Source organism: Pseudorasbora parva, chromosome 18 (assembly GCF_024679245.1).
Source record: "Pseudorasbora parva isolate DD20220531a chromosome 18, ASM2467924v1, whole genome shotgun sequence".
Lineage (NCBI taxonomy): Eukaryota > Metazoa > Chordata > Actinopteri > Cypriniformes > Gobionidae > Pseudorasbora > Pseudorasbora parva.
In genome coordinates, this window is record NC_090189.1 from 21,725,432 (window position 1) to 21,739,325 (window position 13,894).

At 34.0% G+C, this 13,894-nt stretch overlaps 2 long non-coding RNA genes across 2 annotated transcripts; one reads left to right on the forward strand and one right to left on the reverse strand.

Annotated features, from left to right (window-relative positions):
• Positions 1 to 2,803: 2,803 nt before the first annotated feature.
• LOC137046267 (uncharacterized) lies at positions 2,804 to 4,829 on the reverse strand. The gene is made up of 3 exons (XR_010898919.1): positions 3,999 to 4,829; positions 3,322 to 3,365; positions 2,804 to 3,155 (listed from the first exon to the last, which is right to left on the reverse strand). It is a non-coding gene; the product is annotated as an uncharacterized lncRNA (long non-coding RNA).
• A 1,737-nt stretch (positions 4,830 to 6,566) lies between these two features.
• Positions 6,567 to 9,566, forward strand: LOC137046847 (uncharacterized). Its single transcript, XR_010899094.1, has 3 exons — positions 6,567 to 7,283; positions 7,526 to 7,660; positions 9,150 to 9,566. It is a non-coding gene; the product is annotated as an uncharacterized lncRNA (long non-coding RNA).
• Positions 9,567 to 13,894: the final 4,328 nt, after the last annotated feature.

The following is a 13,894-nucleotide window of genomic DNA, read 5'->3' on the forward strand; positions in this document are numbered from 1 at the left end:
TATTTGATTAGCTCTTCCGCAAAGCTTCCGCAAAGAAAAACAGTTCCAAACTGCTAAATGTTGAAAATAAATGCTGAAAGGGTTAGTTCACCCAAAAATGAAACCAAACCTATGATTTACTCACCCTCAAGTCATTATAGGTGTATATGACATTCTTTTTTTCAGACAAATGCAATCGGAGTTATATTTAAAAAGTCCAGGCTAATGTTAATCCCAGCAGCAGTTGTAGCTGTCTTTGAAGTCCATAAAAAATGCATAAAGGAAAAAAAGGAAACCCGCCTTGAAATCTTCCATTGTAGCCATGGCTGTTTAAGTATTTAACAGCCACAAGATGGCGCCAGTGTTAAGCATAGAAGTAGTACCGATTAAGATAACTCATAGTACCCGGATGAGCGGTTGTTATCTGGAAATAACATACCGCTGGAATGCGCAATTGACCAATCAGAATCAAGTATTTAACAGAGCCATGTAATAATAGGGAATTAATACATGATGTCATATTTCATTAATAGCAATTCATAAATTACTTAATATATTAATCATATATCATGTTCATTAGTTGCTGATCTAATCCTTAATAAATGGTTTAGTTCTTCATGAGTCATACATTAACTCATGATTATCTTTGCATTAGTTAAGCATGAATTAATACATATTAGTGCACCCATATTCTAAAGCGTTACCAATTCAACTTTTGAACAGCTGTCCATATACAGTATGAAGTCAGTAAGATTTTAATAAATAATTTATTTATTAAACAAAATATTTTATTCGTGCAACAAAAACACATTTAAACTAACCAAAAATTACAGTAAAAACATTTATAATGTTAAAAATATTTGTATTTCAAACAAATGATGTTCCTTTCAATTTTATATTCATTAAATAACCCTACAAATCTGTATATTAGAATAATTTAATGACACTGAAGAGTATTAATGCTAATTAAAAAGTCTTTGCCATCACATGAAAAAAATAAACTGCAAAATATATCGCAAAATAACAGATTTTAAATTCTAATACCTTCACAATATTACTGTTTTACAATTTTTTTTATTTAAAAATGGCCGCCTTAATAAGCATAAGACACTTTTCAAAAAAATAAGTGGTAGTGTATTTACCCATGGAGCAAAAATAGGCTCAAGAGCAAATCAGAACTTCCATGCTATCAGTCTGTGTTAAAAATGTTTTAAGGGAAGTAACCATATAGCTGCACCTGAAATCGCATACTTCCCCAAAAAGGAGTCGAAAGACAGTATGTGACAAAAGCAGTATTCACAGTTTGAGATTGCAAAAAGTACACAGATGACCTACTTCTTCCTATGAACACTTCACTATCCCATGAGGCCACGGGAGAGGATTTGTAAATGGCAGTGAACCGATGACAACACGGCGAATGTAGTACGTCCGGATGACATTCATACTATACGACAATTCACCATGACGTCACAACAGTAATAAACGTTCTTCCGGGTGGCAAAAGCCGAAGCGTTCCTATGGCAACGCTAGTATTCAGACATAGTTAACATGATTATTGAGGGACCGATTAATTAATTCAGGAGATAGCAATACATGAAATGCCTAACCTTGGTCTAGTAGATGTAGTGCTAGTCTAATACCACAATTTTTAAATGAGCTTCAGCCTACCATTGAGTAGTTATTTTAGTGACTGTTGCTGTTTGAATTACAATATGTTAGGCTATCGTAGATAGTCTATTTCCCTGTTCTCTGCTTTTCAACAAATCCTTTGCACACATTTTTTCTTTATTTTTTGTATCTGAAGCTGTAGCAACATTGAAAGTTCCGGTGTCTGTGTTTAACACGAAACCTTGTGTGATTGCGGCCGGCCACATGGAAAGAACCTATATAAACATATATGTTTTAATATAGGATTTGATATAGGTTTTTAATATATGTGACATATATAAAATTGGCCGTTTTCCTATATTATATGTACATATATGTACATATATGTACATATATGCACATATATGTGTGCATATATGCACCTATATGTTCACCTACACTGTAAAAAAATGAATTACAGTATATTAATGTTAATTATAATTTATTAAACTGTGGAAAAACGGATCAATTATGTTAAATTACACATAAAACATTAAATTTTCAATCAAATTTATTTTACAAACCTGCTGTCCATCTACAGTAATTTACTTTTAAAATATATGTTTTCTATGTACAATAACTAAGATATTATTTATAAAAATGCAGTAAGCACATCAATTCAAAAACATGTTTGCATATTTACAGTATTAATATTTATTTGAACAGAACCACTCACAACTTCAACCTCTAAATTAAGTAGGCCTACTTGTACATAAATAGCAACCTTTACAGCCAATTTCTGTTAAATTTACAAAATATTGTACAGAAACTGCACATTTACATTATTAGTCATTTTACATAACACATATGTCAAGTTACTTCAGTTGTAGGAAATACAAGCTTAGTATATAATTTAGAATATGCAAAAATATCTACATTAAAAGACAATTATCTTTCTTTTATACTGTCACATTGCAGTTATTATTTTATACATGTACAATTAAATTTTATCCAAAGCAACTTACAAATGAAGAGTATGGAAGCAGCAATAAGTGCAGTGACAATTTTTAGTTAGTCTAGCAGTTTTGTTAAACAGAAAAGAGCTAGTTTTAATGGGTCATGTGTTCACAAAAGAATGCATCTTTAGTGGTCTCCTGAAAATGGCTGGAGTTAGTCAGGTTATTCCACCAGCATGGAACAGTCCAGATAAAGGTGATAAAAGTGATTTTGTGCCTCTTTGGGATGGCACCACAATGCGCCATTTGCCTTCACAGCGCAAGTCTTCACAGCGCATCAGCAAACACTGATGCCAGTGGCTGGAACATGAGCTTGGATGAGTTGTGTAGCATGTTTCGATAGGAATGGCCTGATCATCCCAATGCTGTACAAGGAAAATCTAAAGATCGGGCAGTTCTAGCAATGTGGTCTGTGAAGATTAACTGATCAGTTATAACACAAAGGTAGGGCTGGCTGAAACCACGAGCACTTCCGTCTTGGCGAGGTTGAGTTGAAGGTAAAGGTCATCCAGGTGAAGGTCGGAAATTTCCATCAAGCAGGCTGAGATGCGAGCAGCTACGGCTGATCATCCGCTGGAATGAAGGGTAGAGAGCTGTGTCAGGATAGCAGTGATAGGAAAAGCCATGTTTCTGAATTATTCTAGTTGCAATTATAACAAAATACTATTCAAAACAGCTGCATGATAAGATGCAAACAAAGAATTTGTTGAATGAGAAGAACAGTGCCCTTATTCCACACCTGCAATGCTCACCTGCTGTAGACCTCCAGTCTTTCCACAGGACCTGAAATCACACAAAAAAGCATAAAAAAATAATACAAATAAAAAAATAGGACTATTACATGAATTAAAACATGCCAGCATGTTTTACTGAGACCAAAAACCTCAACCTAATGTGATCTGGAAGCTGAGCTAAATTTACAGTATTTATAATTAAAGTAAAATTATATTACTTTGACTTAACGTTAGCTGCATCATATAACTCTCTAGGGGTGTAACGTAACTGTCCAATCATCTGGATCGATGATAATATAATATATTTTCATTTTTCCAGAGCTATATATATATATATATATATATATATATATATATATATATATATATATATATATATATATATATATATATATATAGGTCTATAGTTAATCGATAACGTTAGTTCATTGTTTCAAAAGATATAATGACGGTAACATAACTACCACATACAACCTTTCAAACTTTATGAATAGCTAAGTTAATCTTGGTTAAACAGATGGAAAATTGAAAGAGGCCTGAACTGCTATAATTTTCAGTGTTTTACTCTCAACGCCAGTTATGTGACTGAACAACGATTAGAAATGTTAACAACAGCTTTAAAACAACCAACAACATCAATGTGCAGCCACACGATATAAATATCATAGAATGAGACTCTTACCTCAGCCCAGTGATCGGTTGATATGATGGCCGCTGCTTGTCAAAAGTCGCTGTAGTTGCCGAGACATTCTCGCTGAAATGGCGCGTTATTTTTCCTCACATAGTTCCGAGATCCTGCTCACGGCTGCTCAAATCCAGTTAATCTCACGACTCACTTCACGAGTGTAGCTTAGCCTAATATAAAATCAAATCACCCGCTCTAACATCACTGTAACGGTACCTCTCCGCAAACTGTTGTGGGCGTGACTAACGGAAAATTAACCGGCAGCAAATTTGAAACTGCGTCACGCGCGCGCGCATGCAAGCACACGCACATGCACACACACACACACAGCTGCATTTGCAACTGGATTTGGAAACCCATCAAATGTACATGAATAGATGTGGTTAGGACATTTAGGGGAGAATTAGTCAGTGCAAAAAGTTATCAAAATTAGCTTCTTTTTTTTTTGTTTGCAAGACAAGGTTAAAAGATTAGTAGCTACAATCCAATTTATAGTTTGACTAATATGTATAGGCCTAATGTACAAATACTATTATTTAGCCTAAAACAACTCACTAACCAACACATTATCTTAAATGGTAAGTAAAACATGTTGAATGACTGCTGATTTCTGTAGTTAAACATTCGTTTACTTTTTTCTAATTTTACAAAAAAAAATCTGTAAAATATTAATCACACTTTTATGTATAGGCTAAAATTACATATTATTCTGTAAAAATCCATCTTAAAAAAAAAAAAACAGATGTAATAGGCTACCAGAATACAAGCAATTCCTGTAAATTTAATAGTCGAAATTTAAATTACAGCGAATATCTGTAAAACACCAGGCATTTCTTGTATAATGAAAAAACAGGAAAATTCTGTAAAAACAAAAAAAACAAAACAAATAATACAGACCATAACCTGTAAAATTACATTGAGCTATGACCGGATCCTGCCATGAGCTGAGACATATCTTATATGGCTTATATGTGGATATAAAGAAGCAATACAGGAGACCTATATGGCCTGATATGCACATATATGCACCTCAATTTTACCTATATGTGGAATATATGTGCATATATGCAGCATACATATTATCATATATGTACATATATGCAGCATACATATTATATATGTGCATATATGCAGCATACATATTATCATATATGTGCATATATGCAGCATATATGTACATATAAGCTGCATATATGTTTCATATATGCGCATATATCCTCATATAGGTTCTTTCCATGGCTCGCGGTGCAGTCATGCTGTTTCCCAGCTGATTTGATGCAATGATCCACTTTAATGACTCGTGGCATCTGCAATATCTCACAAACTCCCGATGTTAAAATATGTTATATTTATAATTTTATATGGAACTAATCACTACACCTGTTAGCAGTCATGTAAACATCCATTATTGATATAAAATAGCCGAAATCACATGAACAATCACACAAAAACCTTATTCCATAGTTATCGTGTATTTATTAGCTTCTTAGTTCACGCGTAGAAATTTAGAATAGGGCCGATCGAGCCAGAATGAGGAAATGTCCGAGACAGTAGGAGAGAGGTCTGCGCATGTTTTAACTCTTTTATATCGAATAATTCCGTGAGAAATGAATAGAAATGGTATTCTGTATGACGAAATATTTTGCAAACGTGATATGTCAATATTTCTCCAAATATGAGGACTTTTAAACTAAGAGCTAAACTGCACAGTAAAAAACGTTGGGTTATTTTTTTAACCCAACCGTTGGGTTACACATGTTGGGTCAATATGTTGGGTTATTTTGCAAAACGTTGGGTTATTTTAACCCAATGCATTGGGTTACAAAACAGTTGGGTTAAAAGTAACCCAACAGTTGAGTTAAATTTTTATTTTTATTCAAGCCATTATTTTAATAAATAAAATACCCATTGTTTTCAAATACAGATTTTTTTATTTGTATAAAACAATACATGTGCTTTAAAATATATATTTTAAATGTCAAACTAAATATTGGGGAGTAAATATTTATTGTAAATATACATAAATGTGTAAATATTCAATTCAAAATACACAGCACACATAATACACAAAAATGTACATAAGGTAAACATACATAAACATTAACATCGTTGGGTTATTTTTAGTAATAACCCGGCCGTTGGGTTAAATATGGTTTCCCCAGTGACGGTTCAAATTTTAACGGCAAACCGTCCAGTTACTGCCAACAGAAGATGCTGCTGCAGCCTGATTATGAAATGAAAGGTAAGACATGTCATTTTTTTATGAATACAACTCTTATAACATTATGTATTGTGTACTGAAACGTTGAATATAGTCGAAAACTGAATTTTATTTTAAAAAATCCCGTTAATGCTCTCTGGAAAAAATAAACCATAGCTATCCCAGTTAGCTCGCTAGCAGTAATAAAGTAAAAACATTATTCTACCTATTTAGAAACTTAATACGGCGATAAAGAAAGTAAGTAACTTATGCCTGGTCTGAAATCACTATCTAAAGCCGCGCGGAGCATTATCAGCTCGGCTGTGCAGCGCGAGCTCAGACCCGCTCAGACCCGGTCACACGACACCACAGCAGCGCTGTGAGATCCAGGGAGAAGCGTTTGAATTCGCCGAATATCCAACAGTATAACTTACTACTCTAAATATCTGTTGTGAGATGAATGAGTGCAGATATTCACAACAGCATTGACGCAGAAAACTGAAATATTGTGCTAACAATTGTAACGTTAGTTCACGACAGTTAGAATGTTTTCCAACCCACAAATTACCTAGTTTTACCGTAGTAAGTTAACACAAACTGCAACTATGATAATTTGGCAGAAATGTGGTAGGCCTATATTCATAATGAATGTTGTCATATGAATATATATTATGCATGTTACTATTAAACGTATTACAGGAGTAGCTAAATCATACAACTAAAGTACGTTTTCTTATGAAGCTATGACAGTTTTTGCCTTTATTTTAAATATGTTGTACTAAATGTGTTATATACCTGTGTTGTAGACCAATGGATTCATTTGTGAAGCAAAGACTAGAACAGTTGAACCTCTGCCATTTAATTAAAGGTGAGTACGATATTGAAACAAGTTGTACACAATTATTTTTTAAAGACTTATATACTTTTCTGGTTATTTCCCCCTGCTTCATTCTAATGCAGAGGGAGGATTGGATCTCAGTGGTTCTTGACTCTAGTCCTGGAGTATCCCCAACAGTACACAAGTTCGATGTCTTCCTTATCTGACGCACATTTCCGGGTTTGGAGTCTCTACTAACAAGCTGGTAAGTTGAATAACATTAGATAGGCCAATGTGCAGTGCAGGGGCTACTACAGAACCAGGTTATTTGGGAAACAACCAGTTTATTATTATTTTTTTCAGCTGTCTTCTCTCATTTTCATACAGTATGTTTTAATTTCAATAAGTTGTTTTGGTTGTGTCTAAGTGCATATGAAATCAGGTCCACACATTTGGTATAGGTGAAAACTGTTTTTTCCTCTTTTTCTGTTAACTTGTCTTTCAAAGATGATCATGGAGAAATTGCCTTTAAAACCTTTCCTGCCATCCTGCCATCATCGTCATACCTCACAAATGGACAACATGGTGTGACCAACATATGCTGAAATGAAGAGAAGCTTAATTACATTCACCCATCAGCCTGTAAGTAAAAGCAACACTATCAAATTAGCTTTGATAAAGTGCATCCATTTATTATTTCCTTTAGTGATTTTGCTTGTTAATAGATTATCCAATAGTTCACCCAAAAAATATCCCATAATGTACTCACCCTCAAGTCATCCTAGGTGTATATGACATTCTTCTTTCAGACGAACACAATCAGTTATTAATAAATGTCCTGACTAATCCAAGCATTATAATGGTCAAAATTTGAAGCCCAAAAAAGTGCAGCCATCCATTATGAAAGTAATCCATAAGGCTCCATGAGGTTAATAAGGGCCTTCTGAGGTGAATCGATGGGTTTTTGTAGAAAAAATATCCATATTTAAAACTTTATAGACTAAAATAAAAATTTTCGACAGACAGCCTTCCTTATTCAACTTACAAAGAAAGTGTAACGCCTCTCGCAATTCAAAACGCTTACGCTACGTTCAACTTAATCGTCTCGGCATTTACGCTTTTTTACGCTACGTCCGACGTTATTCTCACAGCAGTTACGCTTTTTTCAGAAGTTGAATACTTAAGGCGGTCCACTGGAAGCTAGATATTTTACTTTATAACGTAGTAAATATGGATATTTTTCTTACACAATCCCATCAATTCACTTCAATGGGTTCTTATTAATCTCCGGAGCCGTGTGAAGCACTTTTATAATGGATGGATGCATTTTTGGGCTTCAAATTATGGGCTTCCATTATAAAGCTTTGAAGAGCCAGGATATTTATTAATATAACTCAGATTGTTTTTGTCTGAAAGAAGAATGTCATACACACCTAGGTTGGCTTGAGGGTGAGTAAATCACGGAGTCATTTTCTTTTTTGGGTAAACTATCTCATGAATTACCCTCGTGTTGTTGTAAGACTTTCGTTGTTCTTTAAAACACAAATGTTAAAGAAATCTGCAAGGTTTCTGTCCCTCCATTGACTACCTACGCAACTACCACTTTAAGACCCAGGACAGACAGCATTAAAGTAATCCATGGGATTAAAGTGGTCTAACCTCAGTTTTATGAAGCGACACGAGTGCTTTTTGCAACAACAACACAAAAAAAAAACACAACAACATTTGCTCTCTTTTCAACACAACACGCATACGTCAAGGGGCTCTCGTGAACATGTGTTGAGATTAATGTTTTGTAAATAAAGTGGTAAATTATGGTTAAGGGATAGAATATACGCTTGTCACTTCATAAAACTGAGGTTGAATTACTGGAGTCACATAGATTACATTAATATCTTTACTGCCTTTCTAGGCCTTTCTGTGTTCAGAAGATGAACCGAAGTCTTACCGGTTTGAAACAGCATGAGGATTAGTATGTTGATTGGTGAAAAATGAACAGCAGATGTAATGACTAATTAGTGACAATTTGTTTAATTCAGTACAACACTGCTTCATTGTAACTTTTACATAATTTAACACTGCTGATGTTGTTACAGTGCAAGCAAACTGAACTTTTTTAAATTCTTTTAAGGTTGGAACTAACATGCAGCATTAGCTGAACAGTGAGACAAGCCAGGATCCACATGACGATGCTTGGTGACAAAGAGACCTCGCTGATTTTTTTCATTTTCACTGTGGAGGCAGTTGAACAGAAGACCTTATTTCAAGCACTGGCTGTATGTTTCAGATTTTTTATTTATTTATGACATGAACTATCCAAAGACCTCTGCCCCATTTGGGAGATTTTGTAGCATGCAAACTTGAATATATATTTTGCTGCCTCATTAAAAACTTTGATTATCATAATTTGTATTTGTTTTGCTACTTAAGATATGTTAACAACACATAAAGGCATACAGTGTACAATGTAGATTTTTTAATAAAGTTGTTTATTTCTGGAAGAATTTAATATTATGAATTTGTGTATTCTGTCCATATTTGTATAGGTTTTTAATTTAATATATGTTGTGTTCATTTTTAATTTTTGTTTTGTATGCACACCTTTTATGTATGTTTACCTTATGTACATTTTTGTGTATTATGTGTGCTGTGTATTTTGAATTGAATATTTACACATTTATGTATATTTACAATAAATATTTACTCCCCAATATTTAGTTTGACATTTAAAATATATATTTTAAAGCACATGTATTGTTTTATACAAATAAAAAAATCTGTATTTGAAAACAATGGGTATTTTATTTATTAAAATAATGGCTTGAATAAAAATAAAAATTTAACTCAACTGTTGGGTTACTTTTAACCCAACTGTTTTGTAACCCAATGCATTGGGTTAAAATAACCCAACGTTGGGAAGGTGCTATACCAACCCACAGTTGGGTTACGTGTTGGGTTATTTTTAACCCAACGTTTTTAAGTGAGTGAAAGCTGTTCTTTGCGATCTCTGTGAACACAAATGAGCCAGTGAAGACGAAAGAATAAAGTGCGTCTGATAATCTATTCAAAATATCGTTCATAACGGATCGATAATAATGCACTCCTGACATAAAGAATCGAATGTCACTGCAACCCAGTTTTATCATAAACAGTGTTCATATATCAAAGCTGGAGTCTTTAATCTTTCTGATGATACTGAGTTTGTCCAGATAATGTGTGATGAGCAGTGAATGTTGAACAATAGTAATCTGAGGCCGTATGATCTTTGAATCGTAAGGGGTTAAAAGAGTTCCCCAGATGAAGATAAATATGCTCTGCTATGATTTTGTAGATGGACCATTTTGAGAATACTTCTCTGTAGCGCCACTTTTGACGACGTCCACTCGCTTAAGCCTCCTCACCCACAGGTTTTGCTGCATATATTTACTTCTTTCTGAATGAAATCGATAAAATCCTACACCTTTTCCTGTATATCTGATGGCGCAACCCCAAACACAACACGTTTTCATCATAGTTTCAACTTTAAACAACAGCAATGTTCTTAACTATGTTACTATTTACAGTAGCCGGCTGATCTCTTCAGTTTGTCAGTAGAAGCCGCTCGCGTTCTGCCACCCGGAAGTATCTTGAGGCGATTGTTTACAAACATTCTGAAATGGTCTATACACATCCATACTATATAGAATGTAATTTTAAGAGGTTGTGATGTAATTACTTATTAAAAATAAGTACCTTCTCAAGAGAGTATGCAATTTCGGACACATCCCATATTTTTTTATGATCTATCAGGACAGTGATAATAATAATGGTTGGGTGGTCCACAGCAAGAACAAAATTCTGCAGTATGTGAAGCATGTAATTCCAAACATTGTGAGGACACCCTTCCATACATGGACGTCTCCGGGATATTCTAATACATGTGATTAGACAAGCACTTCAGTCAGGCTCCTGTGGAATGTACAATTCTTCTAATGATGAGTTTAGTAGGCTACATCTCATCCACATCAACATTCACTAATGTGAGTAATATTAGCGTGGCATTTGCTAATGAGTAACAACATGTGAAGATTTACCATTAGTTCTAATTAATTAGCACATGTTGTGTCAAACATGGCGATATATTTTGCTGTCTCTCATGGAAGTTCAATCAATTAAAAATGACCCTTAATGCTGATCTTTCAGATAACAATAAATTCTTTAAAGATTCAGCTAGCATGTACATCCAGCATAACAATGTCCCCCTTGATGGACATTTCTAATGTTGTGTCATACAGCTGACAGACTAAGAGCATATAATTAAGATTAAAATACAAATATACACGTCAAGGCTCTTAAATATTATGTGTGATACGTCAGAAACAAAATGGTCGACACAGGCTAATTAATGGCAGCTAAACTAATAAAAGTTAACAGAAATCTTAGAGACTCACACACTGTGTGCTTGAGAGACTCATTTGGCTTTGAAAATATGAAACCACAGCATATAGGAACATAAATAATAGGCTACATTGAAAATTTGGCACATCATGATGTCCATAAGCAAGTCTGTCACCAGAGAACCAGTGCCTTATTTATTTGCTTTGCATTTTGCTGACACAGTTCATCCAGAGTGACATGCAGCACTCTGGTGATGAAGACAATGGATCTGTTCCAAAGGCTAGTGAACTATCCTACATAGACAGCATCCTAACTGAAATGGAATCACAGTTGGTTTGCAACTCCACAAAAGACCACATTCAAAATGCACAGAGACTCGACTTGAAATAGAATCAGTGTGTAGTTAGTTATAGTACACAACCATTCAAAATTTTCATTCATAATTATGGCTTTTATTTAGCAGGCATGCATAAATAGATCAAAAGTGACAGTAATGACTTTTACATAATTTTGACTTTTTGAACTTGACTAACGAACTAACAGTGCAAACACAATGTAAATAAGTGATTTGTTGATTATTATGGGAGTTTTGGCGAGAGTTCAGATCACTCACCCTGTTTGTTTGATAGCTCTAATGATTTGTGATCTTTGAACGCTTTCTAATTTAATCACAGTTTAAATAACTGACTATTTTAATCCTACTAAGAGAAACAATGTGAAGTTGACCATTGTCTCTTGTTTGATTTACTGACAATAAACGATTTTGAGACAAAAAAAAAAAAAAAAACACCTGACCATAGGCCTATACATGAATCATTACAAATCAGAAATCACTGGTCACTGGTGATTTTAGTTACACATGGACACATAATCCGTATATATCAAACGATTTGTAACAAAGCAATAATGACAGTAAAAACGTTTTTACGCATAAGTGTGTTGTAGACAGCAGAAAAACGGCACCTGTCACTCAAAGTGGCCACACCCCTTAATTATGCAGAACTTTAAGGCCTGATATAATTAAAACAAATGAGTTATAAAATAAAATGTAAATCCTATCAAGCAAAACGTACTTAACTATAAATCTAACATTTGCGAAGACATAAAGTAAATGTTACTTAATTATATTTAACTTAGCAGATTGTATTTATTAAAAGTAGTTAAGTAAATGTAATTTTAAAAGGAACATCACTGTTGTGAAAATATCAAATACATTTTATAAATCTGTAATATTTACTGTTATGAAGTAATTCATTAGATTGTATAATGTCTGTCCATTTCACATTTTGAATTACTTAGTTTAATTAATTTATATTACTCACTATTATTATGTAAATGTTGTTTTTTTTAAAGTGTTACCAAATAAATGTAATTTGCTAATTGCAAATAAATACAATAAAGTTTAACAGTTTAGTATGTCAACATTCACAATGAACCATTAAATCAGTAATCTTTACATCAACTGATTAGTAGTTTAGGTACATATAATTTACAATAACTGTAGAATTAACCTTGTATTGTTCAACTAAACCTCAGCAGCCAAAAGTGGCATAACATTAATGACGAGCACATGCATAATCCAGCTGAAACAGAATGGTCACTTCTCCTTCATGCTCATTCACACATTGACTGGATCTTCTCGATGTGTTCAGCGGCATCACTGCGACTGTCCAACCTGCATACAGTTTATAATTAAGAAAGAAAGAACAATTTTACATACAATTAAACCTTAAACCTTCACCAACAAATAGGTACATATTCATTCACAATAACAGAAAAAGATACATTGCAAACATGATGGCTTAAATACACAGATGCTGCGTCCCAAATCGCCTACTTATACTACATCCTAAAAGTATGTACTCTTTTTGTGAAGAAAAGGTATATACTTTTGAGTGTGTAGCAGAAAAGTATGCAAGCTTCGGGACATACTACTTCGCCATCTTTAACGGACTCTGTCGCTTAGTTACATGCATCCCATCACCGCTTAACTGCCCTGTCAATCATCGTCAGATTCGTCACAGTTCAAATCCTCCACATTCAGTTTAATTTTCTACCATATCGGAGAGAAATGTAGCCGCTCGTTGATCTGCCATTTTTGGGTCTTTAATGCAGAGACTCTCCTCATGTGTTTGCAGTTTAAATATAATGATGCATTTAAAAGTTAATGGCCAAACGTGTCATTAAAAAAGTTCACAATGCTGCTGCAAATGAAATATAATGTGGACAACACTGAATGAATATATTTTTGTCAGGTTAAATATTGATAGTTGGTCACTCAAACCCCTTTATCTAAACTTCTCTACTTAACCGTTGAACTCGCACATCCGTCATTTTTGTAGTTTTTTTAATGCTTTTTATCCGCGTTTGTAGTTCTAATCGAATCCTCGTCCAACTCGCAATGGGTTGTGGGCAATATCAGCCGTTATAGTGCCCATCGATCCATACTTCGAATTTGGACCGGAAATAGTAAACCATCCGGGAATCTTTGGAATACTC